This window comes from Carya illinoinensis, chromosome 14, assembly GCF_018687715.1.
Source record: "Carya illinoinensis cultivar Pawnee chromosome 14, C.illinoinensisPawnee_v1, whole genome shotgun sequence".
Classification (NCBI taxonomy): Eukaryota; Viridiplantae; Streptophyta; class Magnoliopsida; order Fagales; family Juglandaceae; genus Carya; species Carya illinoinensis.
The window spans coordinates 11,498,149-11,519,322 of NC_056765.1; the positions used below are offsets into that span (position 1 = coordinate 11,498,149).

The window sequence follows — 21,174 nt, forward strand, 5'->3', positions numbered from 1 at the left end:
CGGATCAGCCTTATTACTTCATCTTGCATCAATACATAAACATACACAAGCACAATAACAGCTCAAACTACTTTAAGCCATAACAATTTTTTTTTTTTTTTTTTTAATTTTTTCACATTTCCACATTTTGTTTTCTTTTTATAGCCTGTCTCAACCCAAGCACTTTTAGGGTTGTTAATAAAGTTGGATTTGTTTTTAATTATATATTTAATTTATTCTGGTTGGTTTAAGATGATTTTTAATATTCTAAAATATTCTCTAGATGGAGAAAGGGAAGGAGCATGCATCACCTATAACACATTCTATCACAGCTTTAGCAACAAATTCATCAATCCAGATATTCACTGATTAAAGTTAAAATTCAGTTTTTGTTCATTATCATGACTGATTTTGTTCCGTAGATGATACCAAGACCATTATATCCACTTGGATCAATGCCTCCTACTGCAAATCCATCAACCAGTTTAGCAACCCAGGTGAAGTGAATATTAAATCAAGTTATTTTGATTGTTCTAATAATATTTATAATTTGTGTTGCTTTTTTTATTATAAATTAATATTTTTCTGCTTTCGCATGTAAAAAAGGAACAAATAACTCAATCAAATGACGTGAGGCTATATTAGTATATCTTTGTTTCATAATCATTATTTGGGTAATATGTTAGGTGATGCCAATACCATTTTATCCATATTTCTCAAACTATATGCATGGTTCCCATCCACCAATGCCACATGCTTGGTTACCACCATTTGTTACTCGTCTTGATGCCAACCCATTTATATGGTCTAGTCAGGTGATAAATTTCGTTCATTAAGTAGTGTGCTTATTTTTCATCGTATTTGTAATCGATTTAAAACATTTTGTGGGTGTAAACTGCAAGAAAATCCGCTGCCCCCATTTCACTCATCAGTTAACCCTTCGATTTGTAAACACTCCATAAGTTCAAGCCATGTGGATGAAATTCAAAATGCCACATCTGACTCTACTGAAAAAATTATGACTGTCATCTGCTCATGATACTATTGAATCCAGAGATGAAGATCAGTTTAGGATACAAAATACTGTGCATACTGAGGGGGGCGATATCATTGATGAGCCAAAGCTGGAGATGGTGTTTTAATCTGAAGAGGAGTTACTTTCTTATTATAAAAGATATGGGCAACAATGTGATTTTGGCATAATGACATAAAAGAGTCATAGGTTTGAGGATAGGAGCCTCAGATATGTCATACTGGGTTGTGCTCGTGGTGGGAAGGCATGGAACTATACATCAAATGTTGCGAGGCCACATCCGACGTCAAAGATAGACTGTAAGGCAATGATAAATGCTATCTTCCTTGAAGGGGTATTGAAGGTGTCGACTGTTAACAATTCCCATAATCACGGCCTAAGTTAAAAAAAGTCAAGATTTTTTCACTACAATATAGAAGTGAGTGAGTCTGTTAAGAGAGTTAGATATAAATGATCAAGCTTATGGATTAGAATGAACAAGAATTTTGCCTCTCTTGTGAAAGAAGTGGATGGGTTTGAAAACTTACCATTAAATGAGAAAGACTATCGTAATTACATTGATAAGCCATCCATCAGTATTTTGCTATGATACAATACAAGAATGATTGATTCTTTTCACTAATAAATATAGATGATGACGGGCGGTTGATGAATGTTTTCTAGGCGGATGCATGTAGTCAGGTAGCCTATAAATATTTTTGTGATGTTGTCACATTTGATACTATGTATTTGACAAACAAATATGGGATGCCGTTTTCACTATTTATTGGTGTAAACGACCATAGCCAGTCAATTCTTTTGGGGGCATGATTGATTTCTAGTAAAGATACAAAAATGTTTACATGGTTGTTTTAGACTTAGTTAAACTGCATGAATGGTGAAGCTCCGAAGGCTAATATCACATATCAAGATAGAGCCATAAAAAATGTAATTGCGCTAGTCTTTCCAAATAGCCGACATAGATTTTCCTTATGACACATATTGAAAAAATTAACTGAGAAGCTAGGTTCATATGGTGTATACAAAAGTGGGTTGAAAAGTCAGTTGCTAAATTGTGTGTTTGACTCTCAAATAATAGAGGAGTTTGAGAAATCTTGGAAAATATTAATTACGATGTACAACCTATAGAAGAATCCTTGTTTGCAGAGTTTATACCTGAGCGTACGTATTGGGTATTGATATTCACTTCACCCAACATTCCACTTTCTTGGCAGCCAAACAGGACATTAAAACCAAAACTATTACAAGTCTTAAGATTAAAAGACTAGCCATAATTCAATGAATTAATTTTCTCACAGAAAGGAAAAAAAAACTTGGTATAGAATATGGGCTTCTAAAATTCATGGCCAGTAAAAACAAAAAAAAAAAATCCGTATGTATATTTTAGCAACATGTACAGATCGAATAACCAAAACCGCAATGGAAAATGCTAGATCCCTCGCTGGGGGATCCCGCTGGGAGCTACCGCTCCAAGTTTTTTTTTTTTTTTTCTTTTTTCTTAGTGATTAAGTAAAACTTGTTTAATATTATTATGAATTTTTTCTATTTTTTTAAATATTTAAAAATATTAAAAAAATGATGTTAAAAAAAAAAAACAAAAAAAAAAATTTTTTTTTGGCCCAGCGGGGGCCCAGCGGTGACCCTAGCACTACCCAACCGCAATATATATTGAGCAGATAACAGATTGAAAAATCAAAAGCAGGAGAGAGAGATGTTGATCTGTGAAAGACTCTGTTCGAAGGCTTGGGGATAGAGATGACAATTAGACTTCCAAACCTGCCAGAGTTTTCCAAACTCCTCGGATTTATGTCGCAAAGTCAAGGAAGAGATACAACAGAGGGAAAAAAAAAAAAAAAAAAAAAACTTTAGAGGTGAGTATTCAAGCATCTGAGTCTTAAGCGAGAGTGAGTGCGTGGGACGGGGGAGGAGTTATCGTTCAGACGGGAAGGAGTCTTCGTTCAGATGGAGAAAAAGCTTTAAAAAACGCACCATAGAGAGATGAAATCTCTTCCCGCTCGAGAAAACGAAATCTCCATTTGATGAAACGTGCGGTTACATTTTTTCGCAATGTAACCCCAAGCCCTCTAACCCCGAGCCATGAAGTACAGCTACACCAAATCTCCTCCATCCCTCGGCCCCCACCAATACAACAGATCACGTCTAGTCCAGTCACCCTCAAACCTTTGAGTACGCCTTCTGTAAAAGAACCCTTGCAATTGACGAATCAACATTCTTCAAGAAATGAAAAGGGATACTGATGGAGGAACAAATCGAAAATTAGAGGAAGAACAATATAGAATATCAAAGGATGGATATTACCTGTGATAGAAGCCCAGATTCCGTCGGCACCATGAAAAACTCAACGCTACCGGAAAGCCCACAGGACAGAAGGACGCCAATCCAATTTCACTTTCAAGCAATCCGTGGCCAAGATCTACGGTAGCCTTCAAAAAAAAAAAAAAAGATCTACGGTGGCACGGCCTCAGCCCCTCAAGCATTATCGGCACATAAACCGAACAGAGAGGCCATCAATTACTTCACTGTAAATGCAAACTGCAATCCCATTTTCAGCCAAGACGAGATGCCAAATCCCATCACTAGAGGGTAATTATGCCCTCAGGACAATAACAAAGGAGGCAAATCAGGAATGGTCCCTCTCTTCGTTGGCAGGAAACCAGATGGAAAAGGCCACGTATTGCTCTCAGTGGAGACAAGTTCAATCAGCAGACAGCAATGAAGGGCTTCAAAGCACAGCAGATCAAACACAAGGCAAGTCATTATTCGGCCCACCAGAGTGAGCCTACATACCCGTTCTCTCATCTTATATTGAAAAGCCCATTAAGAAGTGAAAAAGCCCAGTCAGCCCCCAAGTACTTTTTGAAGTGTCCTGAACATCATAAACCAGAAGACCCCCTCCTGCGCCTCATTAGACAAAATCGCAAGAACCACCACGGGGGCCCCTACCAGAGTTGAAAATATTATACGGCATAGCCCACCTGCCCAAGCCTCTGATGACCAACATCCAATGAAGAAAAAATCACACAAAAGTCCCTAACTGCAAGGTAAAAAATCAGAGCCCCCTGAACCCAACTCTAACACCGAATATGGCCATTATGCAAAAGTGTGGATGATGAATTGAGATAAAATAATTTTAAAGAAAAATTAAAAGATAAATAAAATATTATTTAAATATTAATTTTTAATATTATTATTATTATTTTTAAAATTTAAAAAAATTGAATTGTTTATTATATTTTATGTAAAAATTTGAAAAAGTTATAATGATGAGATGAGATGAAATGAAATGAGATAAAACATTGTTATTATCTAAACGGCCACATTATATCTCAAATCACATTCTCTCCCAGCCATATAAAGACACTGGTTTGGAATTGCAAGAGATTGGCCCGACCTAAAGCCATCAAATCTCTAAAAGCCAATATTAAGAAATATAATCCGGATATTATTATTATTATTATTTTTTGTCAGAAACCATGGTACCTGTAGAACACACCTTAACTATTATAAATATTATTGATTTCCATCATTTTTTCAATTTTCTGACCTTGGGAAACAAAGGAGGCATTTTTCTTGTATGGCGATTGGGTGTAAATGTCAAATATGTCAAACCATTATGAATGTCATCTCTATTTTAATCTACTTAGATACTCCATATCACCCATGGTTAATTATTTATGTTTATGCACCGACCCAATGGCACTACAAAGCAAAATTCTAGAAACACATGGATTTTATTATCAAGGCCTTCCCGGGACCATGGTGTTGCATAGGAAATGTCAACAACTGCATCCTAGTGCTTCTTCCTCGAAAGGAGGATTAAAAAATTTAATGGATATTCAAGACTTAATTGACATCAGATACATGAGCCCATCATATACATGGACAAATAACAGACAAGATAGAGCACTTATCCAATAGAGATTAGATTGGGGCATTGTAAATCAACAATGGAGACTGCTATGCCTAGATGCCTCACTCCAACATATGATCTCCTTAGTTTCAGATCATCATCCTCTACTATTAGATACAACAACTCAATAAAGTCAGTCTCATACTTTTGAATTTGAAGAATTCTAGATTCATGAGCCACAATTAAATGATAATTCAAAATGACTGAAACATGGTGCCCCTACTTATATTCTATGCAAAAGAATCAAGACCACCAAAAATGTTCTCAAATATTGGAACAAAGTCCGCTTTGGAAAGATCTAGATCAACATTAAAAAAAAGTAGAAAATAAGATGCTTGAAATACAATGTCATACTCCGTCTATTCATAATCAAATAAGGGAACAACAATTCCAATACAACTTCAAGCTACAATTAAAAAATGAAGAAGTCAATCTTATGGCACCAAAAAACCGAATCTCATGGTTGACAACAATGGATCTCAACACTAGATTCTATCATTGATCAACAAAGATCAGAAGATGGAGAAACGCAATTGACTCCATGAAATTCTATTGACTCCATCAAACTGAGCCCAGGTAATTAGAAGATTGACCAATCTTTAATTGGATCCACCTTTATTGATTATTTCTTGATCATTTATGCCTCCTCAAATCCAACCACCCCGGGTCATCTTGAAAAACTCTTCAAAAGACAAATCTCAGATCACCATAATGAATTTCCTAATGCCAAACCTAGTGAAGAAGAAATGTATTCAGCACTAAAATAAATTTCGAATAAAAAAGCCTCAGGGCCGGATGAAATAACCTCTCTCTTTTACTAAGCACTGTTGGAAAATTATTAAGAGTGAAGTCATCAAAACAATGCAAAATTTCTTCCAATGTGGTAAATTATTGAAAGAAATGAAGGCATCAAAGTAATACAAATTCGAAATAGGCAAACAGTCCTGGAAGCTGGTGACGCTCAAATTATTATAGATGCTATGACAAGAGAAGCCCCCCCACCTTATTATTGGCAATTAACTCCAATCATAGAAGACATCAGACTAAATCCTCTACCTCGAGAAGATTAGAGGGTAGCCAAAATACACCGGTCAAAAACCGGTGTGCGCACTTTATAGTGCAATGGGCAGTGACTAATTCACTCTTTGGTTGCATATCCCTTGATAGAATTCCTTGATGTATCTTATATATAGACATTGGGAAAGACCCGCCTCGAACTCCTATGTACTCCCCATTAAAATTTCTATATAACACATGTTGTTGAGAGGAACAAAACAAAAAACAAAAAAAAACCTACAACCACAAATAGGTCATACAAAAATAAATCTACAAACTGACATACCTTACATATCAAATATTAGATCTACTTTATAATAAAATTAGTTTTACAATCTAGCGTACCATATTAAACTAAATTAGTTTATAAATTTATTTTTGTGTGATCTATTTTCGGTTAAAGTATTTCTACATAGAAAAATGATTCCCTTACAACTCTTCTACATCTATTTTACAACTTTACATGAAATTGAGGGTAGTTTTGTAAATTTAAGAATTCTTTTTAATGAAGTGGCATGATTATATTGGTTGATTATAAAATGATTTGTAAATAATTATAAAAAAAATTGAAGGTGAAGAATCTCTCTCATTTTTTAAGAGATCAATTAGATCCTCTAGAATTCTTATTTGGTAGTATCTAAGGTGAAAGATATATACATATAAAGTGGGTCCCATAACATTTATGGATACCTAAATGAGTTTCTCAAATAACATAAAATGCTCAATAAATATTGTAGAGCTCATTTTATGTGTCTATTTCTCTTCTATATTATGCCGTAGAGTTTGGTGAAAAATTGATCCAAATCTTCTTCTTCTTCTTTCCTTTTTTTTTTTTTTCTCCGAAAGAAGGCTTGTATTAATAGCATTAAACCATAGTTTGGATACAAGCAGAATGTAAGCAAAAGTTGTGATACAACCACTGACGCTAAGAGCATCCTTGCTTAAGGTATGATCAACTTCATTATTTGCTCTAATAGTATACCTTGTTGACCATGATGTAAATTAGTTGAGAGTGTCTCTGGTATCTCCAATGAGTTGACTTATGTAAGTGAGGCCATCTGACTTTGAGGTAAGGCTTGAGACTATTAGTAAGGAGTCTCCTTCCAAAATGATGTCTTGATAGCCTGAGGACTTGCAAAAGTTGGCTGCATGAAGAGCTGAAAAGGCTTCTGCCATGAGTGGATCCGAAAACAAGTCAGGCTTCATGCTAAGAGTTACTAGCACATGGCCCTCCCTGTCAACCCAAGCAAACCACTCAAGCAATGTGACTCAGCAAATGTGCTGGACACTGACTTGGAAGATCACACCTCAACAGAAGCTTCAGGAATACCATCGTGATTTTCCATTCTGTTACTTCCTTTGGCAGCTAGTGTAACTGCATTGATTCTCTAATATTCTCTTCTATTCCTCTGTACTCAAGTCTATAAATACGTAGACCTATTACACTATAATACACGTGGTGAAATGAATAGAATTCTTCAAGCCTTTCCTTGTCTGGTGTTGTTATGGTATCAGAGCTGCTGACTAGCAGTCTCTTGATCCTCCACCTTCACCATGACTACAGAAAACTCACCTCCTCTCCACTCTTCCCTTAGTCCCTCAGCCTCTATTTCCCCTTCCTTTTCCCACATAGTGACCATCAAACTTAACTCAGATAACTATCTCCTATGGCGTGTCCAGATTTCAACTTACCTCAGAGGTCAAGACCTCTATTCATACATCGATGGTACTCAACCTATCCCTCCTGCCTTTGTCTCCTCTTCTACTGATCCCATACCAAAACCAAATCCAGCCTATCAATCTTGGCGGAAAACCGACCAACTCATCCTTAGTATACTCTTTTCTTCCCTTTCGGAGTCTATCATTGGTCATGTTATCAAATCCACCACTTCCAAAGATCTCTGGAAAACTCTCGAATCCATGTTCAGTTCCTACTCTCAAGCCAAGGAATTTCAGATTAGATTTCAACTTACCAACCTTTCTCGTGGTGACCAACCAATATCAGAGTATTTCAATAAAGTTCGGATGCTTTCCGATACTATCTCTACCACTGGTACTCCCCTCTCAGAAAAAGAACTTGTGACTTACCTGTTGAATGGTCTTGGACCCACCTATGAAGGCTTCATCACATCCATAACAACCCGTACTGACCCAATCACCGTGACTGAGCTCTATCATCTCCTCCTCATCCATGAAAACCGTCTCTCCCATACTTCCCGAAATCACCTCACTGAACCTTCCGTCAACTTCACCTCTGGAATTTCTCGTGATAATAGAGGCAGACCACCCAACCGTGGTCAACGTTTTCATAGAGGACGAAATAGATTTTCTCAAACCAGAGGGCGTTCGTCACCTTCCAATCATTCCAACCCACAGCCTTCCCAGTCAAACAGACCCACTTGTCAAGTCTGTAACAAACCAGGACACATTGCTCTTCAGTGCTACTTCCGTTTTGATCATGCCTACCAGTATGAACCACCTCGCTCCTTCTCAGCCAACTACACCTCACCTTCGCTCATGACAGATTCTTCCTGGTATCCAGATTCCGGAGCCACGCATCACATTACAAATGATCTCTCTCATCTCAACATATCATCGGAACCATACGGAGGAGCAGAACAGATTCGCGTCGGGAACGGTACTGGTTTGCCCATTAGTAACATTGGTGAATCTTCTTTCAAAACTCATTCGTCCTCTTTCACTCTGTCTAAACTGCTTCATGTACCATCCATAACAAAGAATCTTGTTTCTGTTTCTCAGTTTTGCACTGACAACTCATGTTTCTTTGAATTTCATTCCACCTATTTTTTGGTTAAGGACAAAGTGACGGGAACACTCCTCATCAGTGGCCCTCTTCGTGATGGACTCTACCAGTTCCCACCACCACTACCCTCCTCCAGCCCCTCCACTTACATCGGTGAACGCGTCTCTCTCAGCCATTGGCATCGGCGATTGGGCCATCCCTCCATTGATCTGGTCTCTCGCATTGTTCACGCCAACCATTTACCTTATTTTCCGAATGACTCTGCTTTTAGTTGTTTTGACTGCCCATTAGCAAAATCACATCAATTACCATTTTATCCTAGTACCACTCGGACCACTAAACCATTGCAACTTATTTGGGCTGATGTATGGGGTCCAGCCCCTTTATTATCAAGAAATGGGTTTCGGTATTATTTGTCAATTGTGGATCATTTTACACGCTACACTTGGTTATTTCCCATTAAGCTCAAATCAGATGTATTACAACAATTTCAATCATTCATCAACTTTGCCAAAAGATTCTTTAATTCTAAAATCATAACCATTCAAACAGATGCTGGTGGAGAATTTCATCCCTTAACTTCCTTGTGCAAAACACTTGGAATTTCTCACCGATTTTCTTGTCCCCATACTCACCAACAGAACGGACTTGTTGAACGTAAACACTGCCACATAGTGGAAACCGGACTCACTCTTCTCTCTCAAGCATCACTCCCCCTTTCTTTTTGGGATGACACTTTTCAAACTGCCACATACCTCATAAATCTACTTCCCACACCAGTCCTTCATCATAAATCTCCACACTACATGATCCATCACAAATCTCCCGACTACTCTTTTTTAAAAATTTTTGGTTGCCTTTGCTGGCCCAATCTCAGGCCCTACAATCGTCACAAACTAAACTATCGATCCACTCCTTGTATCTTCCTTGGTTACAGCCCTTCCCATAAGGGATATAAATGTCTTGATTCAAAAAATCATAGATTATATATTTCCCGAGATGTAACCTTTGCTGAAGATATTTTTCCTTACTCCAAACAAACAAACCTGGCCCCTCCACCCAGCTCACCTACCGTACCCTTGCCCATACTTTCCCCATCCTTACTCGGCCCTGGTCCAGTATCAAACCCCACTCAGCCAACTGATACACCCATTCAACCAAATTCCATACTTGGCCCACGTCCCTCACCTACCCCAACTAATCTTCCTACCTCACAACCCACTCCACGTGACCCTTCTTCCTCTCAGCTCATCACCCTTCCCTCTGATGTCACTAATCCAGAAACTTCATCTTCTTCATCCTTACCTCACGACCAGCCCTCCATTCCACCAGACCAAACTCAATCCCCGTTACTTCCTCCTCGGTCTCAGATCATCACACGTTCCCAAACTAATTCCTCTAGACCTCGGCAATTTACTGATGGCACCGTACCGTTCCCCCCTTGCCGCTGTCTTCTCTCCACTGCAACAATTCCGGATGAACCCTCCTCCTTCACCACAGCTTCGAAATTTCTTGAATGGCGTCAAGCCATGTCCCGTGAGTTTGATGCATTGGTTCACACTAACACGTGGACTCTAGTTCCACCTTCTTGTGCTTCTAATGTAGTGGGATGCAGATGGGTCTTCAAGACCAAGCTACGGGCAGACGGCTCCATCGAAAGGCGAAAAGCTCGACTCGTTGCAAAGGGGTTCCACCAACAACCCGAAATTGACTACACCGAAACGTTCAGCCCTGTGGTCAAGCCATCCACCATCAGACTTGTTCTTTCCGTCGCTATCTCTCACCGTTGGTCACTGCGGCAGATCGACATTCAAAACGCCTTCTTGCACGGCGAACTCTCGGAAGCAGTCTTTATGCAACAACCACCTGGATTCATCGACTCCAACCAACCTGACTTCGTCTGTAAGCTCAACAAAGCCCTTTACGGACTCAAGCAGTCCCCTCGTGCATGGTTTGCAAAATTACGCTCCTGGCTTCTCAGCTATGGCTTCTCGGCATCTCAAGGTGATCCATCCCTCTTTGTTCTTCATAAGAATAACCTCTGCATTTTTGTTTTAGTCTACGTTGACGATATGGTTATTACGTCCTCATCACCGGCTGCGGTTGACACTCTGATTTCTGAACTCAGTCACGCCTTCCCTGTCACTGATCTCGGCAAACTTTCATATTTTTTGGGGTTAGAATTGACATACATGCCCGATGGAATTTTACTGTCACAGAGAAAATACATCACGGACATTTTAGCTCGAGCCAACATGTTGGCTGCTAATCCGATCTCATCTCCAATGTCTGCCTCCACCAAACTGTCCAAATTCAATTCCCTGACCTTTGACAATGTCACCTTGTTTCGGAGTGTGGTTGGCAGTTTGCAGTACCTCTCCCTGACCAGACCAGACATCTCTTTTTCAGTAAATAAAGTCTGCCAATTCATGCACGATCCCAAACTCAGTCACTGGACAGCCGTCAAGCGTATCTTGAGATACCTAAAACACACCATCAGCCACGGTATCTTCTTCTCCTATTGCTCCAATCTGTCCCTTCATGCCTACTCAGATGCCGACTGGGCTGGTTGCCCAGACGATCGACGTTCAACAGGGGGTTTTTGCATCTATTTAGGACATCACCTCATTTCATGGAGCTCTCGCAAACAACATACAGTGGCTAGATCCAGTACTGAGGCCGAATACAAGTCCCTAGCAAACACTACTGCTGAGATAATTTGGTTACAAACTCTGATCAAGGAACTCGGTTTCCCATTATCTAAAGCTCCAGTGTTATGGTGCGACAACCTCGGGGCGATGTATCTCATTGCCAATCCCGTATATCATTCCCGTACTAAACACATGGACATAGACTTCCACTTTGTAAGGGATAGAGTTGCTGCAAAAACACTTCAGGTCTCCTTCTGCAGTAGCACGGATCAACTGGCTGATATCTTTACAAAACCCCTAGTGGCAGACAGATTTACAACACTAAGAGCGAGTCTCACTGTGCGTGAACCCCCAGTAGACTCGAGGGGGCATGTCAACCCAAGCAAACCACTCAAGCAATGTGACTCAGCAAATGTGCTGGACACTGACTTGGAAGATCACACCTCAACAGAAGCTTCAGGAATACCATCGTGATTTTTCATTCTGTTACTTCCTTTGGCAGCTAGTGTAACTGCATTGATTCTCTAATATTCTCTTCTATTCCTCTGTACTCAAGTCTATAAATACGTAGACCTATTACACTGTAATACACGTGGTGAAATGAATAGAATTCTTCAAGCCTTTCCTTGTCTGGTGTTGTTATGGTATCAGAGCTGCTGACTAGCAGTCTCTTGATCCTCCACCTTCACCATGACTACAGAAAACTCACCTCCTCTCCACTCTTCCCTTAGTCCCTCAGCCTCTATTTCCCCTTCCTTTTCCCACATAGTGACCATCAAACTTAACTCAGATAACTATCTCCTATGGCGTGTCCAGATTTCAACTTACCTCAGAGGTCAAGACCTCTATTCATACATCGATGGTACTCAACCTATCCCTCCTGCCTTTGTCTCCTCTTCTACTGATCCCATACCAAAACCAAATCCAGCCTATCAATCTTGGCGGAAAACCGACCAACTCATCCTTAGTATACTCTTTTCTTCCCTTTCGGAGTCTATCATTGGTCATGTTATCAAATCCACCACTTCCAAAGATCTCTGGAAAACTCTCGAATCCATGTTCAGTTCCTACTCTCAAGCCAAGGAATTTCAGATTAGATTTCAACTTACCAACCTTTCTCGTGGTGACCAACCAATATCAGAGTATTTCAATAAAGTTCGGATGCTTTCCGATACTATCTCTACCACTGGTACTCCCCTCTCAGAAAAAGAACTTGTGACTTACCTGTTGAATGGTCTTGGACCCACCTATGAAGGCTTCATCACATCCATAACAACCCGTACTGACCCAATCACCGTGACTGAGCTCTATCATCTCCTCCTCATCCATGAAAACCGTCTCTCCCATACTTCCCGAAATCACCTCACTGAACCTTCCGTCAACTTCACCTCTGGAATTTCTCGTGATAATAGAGGCAGACCACCCAACCGTGGTCAACGTTTTCATAGAGGACGAAATAGATTTTCTCAAACCAGAGGGCGTTCGTCACCTTCCAATCATTCCAACCCACAGCCTTCCCAGTCAAACAGACCCACTTGTCAAGTCTGTAACAAACCAGGACACATTGCTCTTCAGTGCTACTTCCGTTTTGATCATGCCTACCAGTATGAACCACCTCGCTCCTTCTCAGCCAACTACACCTCACCTTCGCTCATGACAGATTCTTCCTGGTATCCAGATTCCGGAGCCACGCATCACATTACAAATGATCTCTCTCATCTCAACATATCATCGGAACCATACGGAGGAGCAGAACAGATTCGCGTCGGGAACGGTACTGGTTTGCCCATTAGTAACATTGGTGAATCTTCTTTCAAAACTCATTCGTCCTCTTTCACTCTGTCTAAACTGCTTCATGTACCATCCATAACAAAGAATCTTGTTTCTGTTTCTCAGTTTTGCACTGACAACTCATGTTTCTTTGAATTTCATTCCACCTATTTTTTGGTTAAGGACAAAGTGACGGGAACACTCCTCATCAGTGGCCCTCTTCGTGATGGACTCTACCAGTTCCCACCACCACTACCCTCCTCCAGCCCCTCCACTTACATCGGTGAACGCGTCTCTCTCAGCCATTGGCATCGGCGATTGGGCCATCCCTCCATTGATCTGGTCTCTCGCATTGTTCACGCCAACCATTTACCTTATTTTCCGAATGACTCTGCTTTTAGTTGTTTTGACTGCCCATTAGCAAAATCACATCAATTACCATTTTATCCTAGTACCACTCGGACCACTAAACCATTGCAACTTATTTGGGCTGATGTATGGGGTCCAGCCCCTTTATTATCAAGAAATGGGTTTCGGTATTATTTGTCAATTGTGGATCATTTTACACGCTACACTTGGTTATTTCCCATTAAGCTCAAATCAGATGTATTACAACAATTTCAATCATTCATCAACTTTGCCAAAAGATTCTTTAATTCTAAAATCATAACCATTCAAACAGATGCTGGTGGAGAATTTCATCCCTTAACTTCCTTGTGCAAAACACTTGGAATTTCTCACCGATTTTCTTGTCCCCATACTCACCAACAGAACGGACTTGTTGAACGTAAACACTGCCACATAGTGGAAACCGGACTCACTCTTCTCTCTCAAGCATCACTCCCCCTTTCTTTTTGGGATGACACTTTTCAAACTGCCACATACCTCATAAATCTACTTCCCACACCAGTCCTTCATCATAAATCTCCACACTACATGATCCATCACAAATCTCCCGACTACTCTTTTTTAAAAATTTTTGGTTGCCTTTGCTGGCCCAATCTCAGGCCCTACAATCGTCACAAACTAAACTATCGATCCACTCCTTGTATCTTCCTTGGTTACAGCCCTTCCCATAAGGGATATAAATGTCTTGATTCAAAAAATCATAGATTATATATTTCCCGAGATGTAACCTTTGCTGAAGATATTTTTCCTTACTCCAAACAAACAAACCTGGCCCCTCCACCCAGCTCACCTACCGTACCCTTGCCCATACTTTCCCCATCCTTACTCGGCCCTGGTCCAGTATCAAACCCCACTCAGCCAACTGATACACCCATTCAACCAAATTCCATACTTGGCCCACGTCCCTCACCTACCCCAACTAATCTTCCTACCTCACAACCCACTCCACGTGACCCTTCTTCCTCTCAGCTCATCACCCTTCCCTCTGATGTCACTAATCCAGAAACTTCATCTTCTTCATCCTTACCTCACGACCAGCCCTCCATTCCACCAGACCAAACTCAATCCCCGTTACTTCCTCCTCGGTCTCAGATCATCACACGTTCCCAAACTAATTCCTCTAGACCTCGGCAATTTACTGATGGCACCGTACCGTTCCCCCCTTGCCGCTGTCTTCTCTCCACTGCAACAATTCCGGATGAACCCTCCTCCTTCACCACAGCTTCGAAATTTCTTGAATGGCGTCAAGCCATGTCCCGTGAGTTTGATGCATTGGTTCACACTAACACGTGGACTCTAGTTCCACCTTCTTGTGCTTCTAATGTAGTGGGATGCAGATGGGTCTTCAAGACCAAGCTACGGGCAGACGGCTCCATCGAAAGGCGAAAAGCTCGACTCGTTGCAAAGGGGTTCCACCAACAACCCGAAATTGACTACACCGAAACGTTCAGCCCTGTGGTCAAGCCATCCACCATCAGACTTGTTCTTTCCGTCGCTATCTCTCACCGTTGGTCACTGCGGCAGATCGACATTCAAAACGCCTTCTTGCACGGCGAACTCTCGGAAGCAGTCTTTATGCAACAACCACCTGGATTCATCGACTCCAACCAACCTGACTTCGTCTGTAAGCTCAACAAAGCCCTTTACGGACTCAAGCAGTCCCCTCGTGCATGGTTTGCAAAATTACGCTCCTGGCTTCTCAGCTATGGCTTCTCGGCATCTCAAGGTGATCCATCCCTCTTTGTTCTTCATAAGAATAACCTCTGCATTTTTGTTTTAGTCTACGTTGACGATATGGTTATTACGTCCTCATCACCGGCTGCGGTTGACACTCTGATTTCTGAACTCAGTCACGCCTTCCCTGTCACTGATCTCGGCAAACTTTCATATTTTTTGGGGTTAGAATTGACATACATGCCCGATGGAATTTTACTGTCACAGAGAAAATACATCACGGACATTTTAGCTCGAGCCAACATGTTGGCTGCTAATCCGATCTCATCTCCAATGTCTGCCTCCACCAAACTGTCCAAATTCAATTCCCTGACCTTTGACAATGTCACCTTGTTTCGGAGTGTGGTTGGCAGTTTGCAGTACCTCTCCCTGACCAGACCAGACATCTCTTTTTCAGTAAATAAAGTCTGCCAATTCATGCACGATCCCAAACTCAGTCACTGGACAGCCGTCAAGCGTATCTTGAGATACCTAAAACACACCATCAGCCACGGTATCTTCTTCTCCTATTGCTCCAATCTGTCCCTTCATGCCTACTCAGATGCCGACTGGGCTGGTTGCCCAGACGATCGACGTTCAACAGGGGGTTTTTGCATCTATTTAGGACATCACCTCATTTCATGGAGCTCTCGCAAACAACATACAGTGGCTAGATCCAGTACTGAGGCCGAATACAAGTCCCTAGCAAACACTACTGCTGAGATAATTTGGTTACAAACTCTGATCAAGGAACTCGGTTTCCCATTATCTAAAGCTCCAGTGTTATGGTGCGACAACCTCGGGGCGATGTATCTCATTGCCAATCCCGTATATCATTCCCGTACTAAACACATGGACATAGACTTCCACTTTGTAAGGGATAGAGTTGCTGCAAAAACACTTCAGGTCTCCTTCTGCAGTAGCACGGATCAACTGGCTGATATCTTTACAAAACCCCTAGTGGCAGACAGATTTACAACACTAAGAGCGAGTCTCACTGTGCGTGAACCCCCAGTAGACTCGAGGGGGCATGTCAACCCAAGCAAACCACTCAAGCAATGTGACTCAGCAAATGTGCTGGACACTGACTTGGAAGATCACACCTCAACAGAAGCTTCAGGAATACCATCGTGATTTTTCATTCTGTTACTTCCTTTGGCAGCTAGTGTAACTGCATTGATTCTCTAATATTCTCTTCTATTCCTCTGTACTCAAGTCTATAAATACGTAGACCTATTACACTGTAATACACGTGGTGAAATGAATAGAATTCTTCAAGCCTTTCCTTGTCTGGTGTTGTTACTCCCAATCTTGAATAATCGCAGCCACTCTCACCTTACACGAGGCTTTATCAATTCATGCATCTCAGTACTTTAGCTTTACTTTGCCCTAAGGGAGAGCTTCTCGATGTGAGTTCTGATCCAAATCTTGTTAAAGTACACACATAAGGTCCCATATTACAACCAGTACTCAAATGTCACCGACACATGATTACCACCATTGCAAGGCTGTATACGTACAAATTAGCTGGCATGCAGTAGTACTGCTGCTCAACAAATAAAAAGTCCGAACTACTTCTCCAATAAAAAGAAATGATTAACTTCCATGTGCATCTGTTCTAAATTGCGTTACTTGTTCATTACTAACCTCTGACCTACCATTCTGCATGCCAAAATCTCCTTGTATTTTTGCCTATTTGGAACAATCCATTTTACCAATCATGCTATTGTGTTAATATACATATGGCACTGTCCATCAATTCCCAGATCAGTTCTTGATATTCTAAAATAAAATTCAACAATCGATGAGTATTAATGTTTGGTCAACACAATGAAATGAGAGTACTAATTAGATATCGATGATCAAGGACTTGACGTTTGAATATTTAGAATATTTCACAGTATCTGTAAATAGGAGTTAAAATGTTTTACTAGCTTTTAAAAAATGAGATAAGAAAAATTAAATAAAAGTATTATAAATGTAAAAAAATTATTTTAATATTATTTATATTTTAAAATTTGAAAAAATTGTATTATTTTTAATATTTTATTTGAAAGTTTTGAAAAGTTATACATATTAAATTTTGTGTTTTCATAATATATAGGTAATGATTAAGTAAAAATATTAAAAATTAAAAATTAAAAAATATTTTATATTTAAATAAAGTTTGCAAAATGAATATTTAAAAATACCGGAAAATACCTTGTTTTCTGTATCTCCCTCTATGTATCAAAGCAACGGAATTTTTTAGCTAGACAGAATTAATTATAGAACATCAACCGCCGCGTTACTTACTTTCAGCCACCGAAAAACAGAGAAAAACGAATTAAGAAGGTTTGGGGAGAAAAACGTGCGTAAGTACCACCTAGTCTTTCCTGCTCAATATTAATTAAGAGGACTCCTATAGTCAGAAATGTAAGAATAATTTTATAAATTAACGTCGTTTTATATAATCTATTAGATCTATTTTATAATAAAAATAATTTTATAATTTGACGAATCACATAAAATTACTTTAATTGTTTTAATTATAAACTCTATTTTTTAAAATGGAGTGTGCGATTCCTTCCTATCCTAAGTGAAATTCTCAACGTACCCCTGTAAAACCACGAAATTGTCTATCAATTTCCTTGAACAAATAAGTTAAATCTCAATTATCAAGATTATGAAACGAATCAAATACTTTAAAATAAATAATCAAACTTGCAAAACACAAAGATTGGTTACGAAGGGAAACCCTTTAAAGAACTCTTTAAAGGTAAAACCCTACGGAGCAGCCAAACCCAGGAAAGTCAATCTTATTATTTGAAGAACAATTACAAGCAATAATTAATTACAAAACCTTTGCAATTCGACTCTCTTACTTGCCTAGACAAACGACCCGTTTGTCTTCTACCGCAGTAGCAGCCAGAACCTCTGGCGATCTTCAAATGTTGACTTCCCTTCTGGAACTCCAGAGGCTGAAATCCAATAGATATTCCTTCACACTCAAAACATGATCACACTCAAGAAGATATGAAAAATCCCATGAAAATTCTCAAGTGAATTTTCTCTCATGAACACTCAGAATCTTCTCTGTAAAATTCGTGGCTTGAAGTCCTTGAAAAGATACAAAACCGAATCCCTTTCAATAGAAGGTCTGAAAAGAGTTGTAGTTGCAGTAGGACTCTGCTGACGGTTAGCAACAGACGCGAAAACACATCCCGACGGACTGCTAACATTTCGTGATAACTTCTTCTGATATAGATTAAACTCTGTTCAGATTTCTTCTGGATAAGTGCAATGCTATCAGAACTCGATTTTGACTTCAGGGACTTATCTAAACAACACCTAAGACTTCTAGATAGACTCAATATTGTTTAGATACAAATCAATACTTATTTTACATTCATTCAAGTTTAATCAAATAATGATAAGATAAACCTTATCATTCATTCAAATTTAATCAAATAATGATAAGATAAATCTTATCATTTAGTCATCTAATCCTAGCCAATTTTTTACTTTACAATCTCCCCCTTTGGCGGATTGGTGATAAAACCAACTTGATGAATGTCTTGCATATACAATCTTCCCTTTGGCGGATCGGTCACAAAACCAACTTGATGAATGTAGTATGTACCTAAGACAAAAACAACCAGCAGACCAAGATCTCATGAAAAATATCTTAATATAGTAATGATAAGAAATGACATAGAACATTCCTTGAAACTAGTCCCAATAATAAACAAAAGTTAGATGTAATGTAAACCTACAAAAAGAAAGTGTTCTAGTCATCATCAATAACCATGTTCAATACTTAGTTCTCCCCCTCAATATTCTGCTGCTCAGCAAATTCATTAAACTCTCACTTACTCAAACTCCCCCTAAAATTCATAATATCAAAATATTTTAATTTGTTTTTCTCCCCCTTTTTGTCACTAATCTGACAAGACACAAAATAGAATAAATATCACTTATGTGAGCCAATATGAAGATACTAAGAAAGACATGATGAACAACTCACATGTGTCTCAATTTTTCATAGATTAAATGCACATGATGTATGAGCATGAATATATGTTTAAACAATGAGCAAATGATTGAGACAACTTGGTTGAGACAAAAAAACAAACACTTGGTGGGCATTCCATGAAAACCGAATGACAAAGGCTAAAGACCCACTCAAAAACCGTCTTCAATACATGCATAAAGTAGATATAACAAAAAAAAACATTGAATTTTTTTATAATTTTATTTTATTTTTTTATAAAAAAACAACAAAATGGCAAGTAACATGCTTAAATGCATCTTAGTTCAAACATAGTGTAACTCATAAAACAAATTCAATAAAGTACACCCTTTTATTTGCAAAAATCACTATGGATGTTCACTCCTCATAGGATCATCAATGTCAAAGTTCATGTGAGTGTGTGAGTGAGTATACTTATATCATAGCATGTTATGAACTCTTTTTTTTTTTTTTTTTGCATTTTTCTTCCTTTTTTTTTTTAATATATCTTTGAGACATTTGTTCAAAGAAAGATTACTTTTGATAGATGCTCTCAAGAGTTTGTTACTTGACCTTAAAAGTCAAACTTTATGCTAGGGCCTAGATACATGAGCATCTCCTCCAAACACTAGTTTGTACACCCCCTTTGTTCATGTTGGCTACTCATCTTTTTCCATAATGATTAGAGCAACGATTTTTTCTGTAAGAACTCAATGTGGTAGATCCGTGTAGGGTGTTTGTCTTTTTCCGCAATGAATTAACACCGACTTTTTCTATATGGATCACTCTTTGTGTTTGGCAAGAAGAGAGCTCTTTATATATGTACTAGGTTCAACTAGTATTAGTCAATTCAAGGCATGAACTCCCCCTTTGATGAGCATCTAAAAAAGAAACATATTAATTATAGGATGCTTACATATAGGCTCCTCACAGTGCATTATAAATGAACTTTGCCAAGATAATTTATAGGGTTAGCATGCACAAAGTGAATCGCACAAAATAGAAAGATGCATAGGTTCAGGAATTTATTATGTGAGAACACAATTGCTCAAACTTTGACATATCAAGCATGCACTTTCCTTAAAGAAAAGTTTTGAACCAAACTAGAATTTTTTTATAATATAATTTTTTTATTTAAAACTAAAAAACAGAAACATAAAATAAAACAGAAAAATAAAATGCATGTCCTAGGCTAATGCAATAATATACAGGATGCAAGAACATGCAAGTAGTCCTATCCATTAATGTGACATGGCATCCTCTTTGACCACCCACTTTGCTTTAAATTTTGGCCTATTCTTTTTATCAACATCACTTTGTATGATCTTTTCTTTATTTTGAAAGCAAAAATCTGCTATTTCACTAATTTTGAGACTTAAAAAATTGATTTGTTGACTCATATCACAAACTTGATTCTCTAGATTATTTCCTTTCCTTTTTGGATTTCTTTCACATCCATTTTTCTTCACTTTATTGTGGTGTTGTTGGTCTTATATGACCAACAACACCACAATAATGACAAATAGGAATAAACTTACCTTTGCACTTACCTTGGTTGGGCTTCTTTGTCATTGACCTATCATGTGAGGCTCTTGGAACATGAGTTGTAGACACGGCGTTCTTTGGAGTTTCCTCATCTTGACTTCCTTTAACAAAAATAATATCTTTTGATGAGGTGGCAGCGGATGATGAGTCTTTAAGTTTCATACCTTGGGAAGTCATATACCCCAAACCCGTGCGATCACAACTAGATTTTTGAAAACTCAACATCTCTTATAGTTTCTGTGTTACTGTTTTTTCTTGAACCTTTTCCAATTCCTTTTCTAATGCAATTTTTTGATCCCTTAATCTTGCTATTTCAATATCAGAAATTTTGAA

General features: G+C 38.9%; 1 long non-coding RNA gene across 1 annotated transcript; it reads right to left on the reverse strand.

Moving 5' to 3' along the window:
- Positions 1 to 2,722: 2,722 nt before the first annotated feature.
- LOC122293965 lies at positions 2,723 to 3,725 on the reverse strand. The gene is made up of 2 exons (XR_006237416.1): positions 3,332 to 3,725; positions 2,723 to 3,208 (listed from the first exon to the last, which is right to left on the reverse strand). It is a non-coding gene; the product is annotated as an uncharacterized LOC122293965 (long non-coding RNA).
- Between the last annotated feature and the right edge of the window lie 17,449 nt (positions 3,726 to 21,174).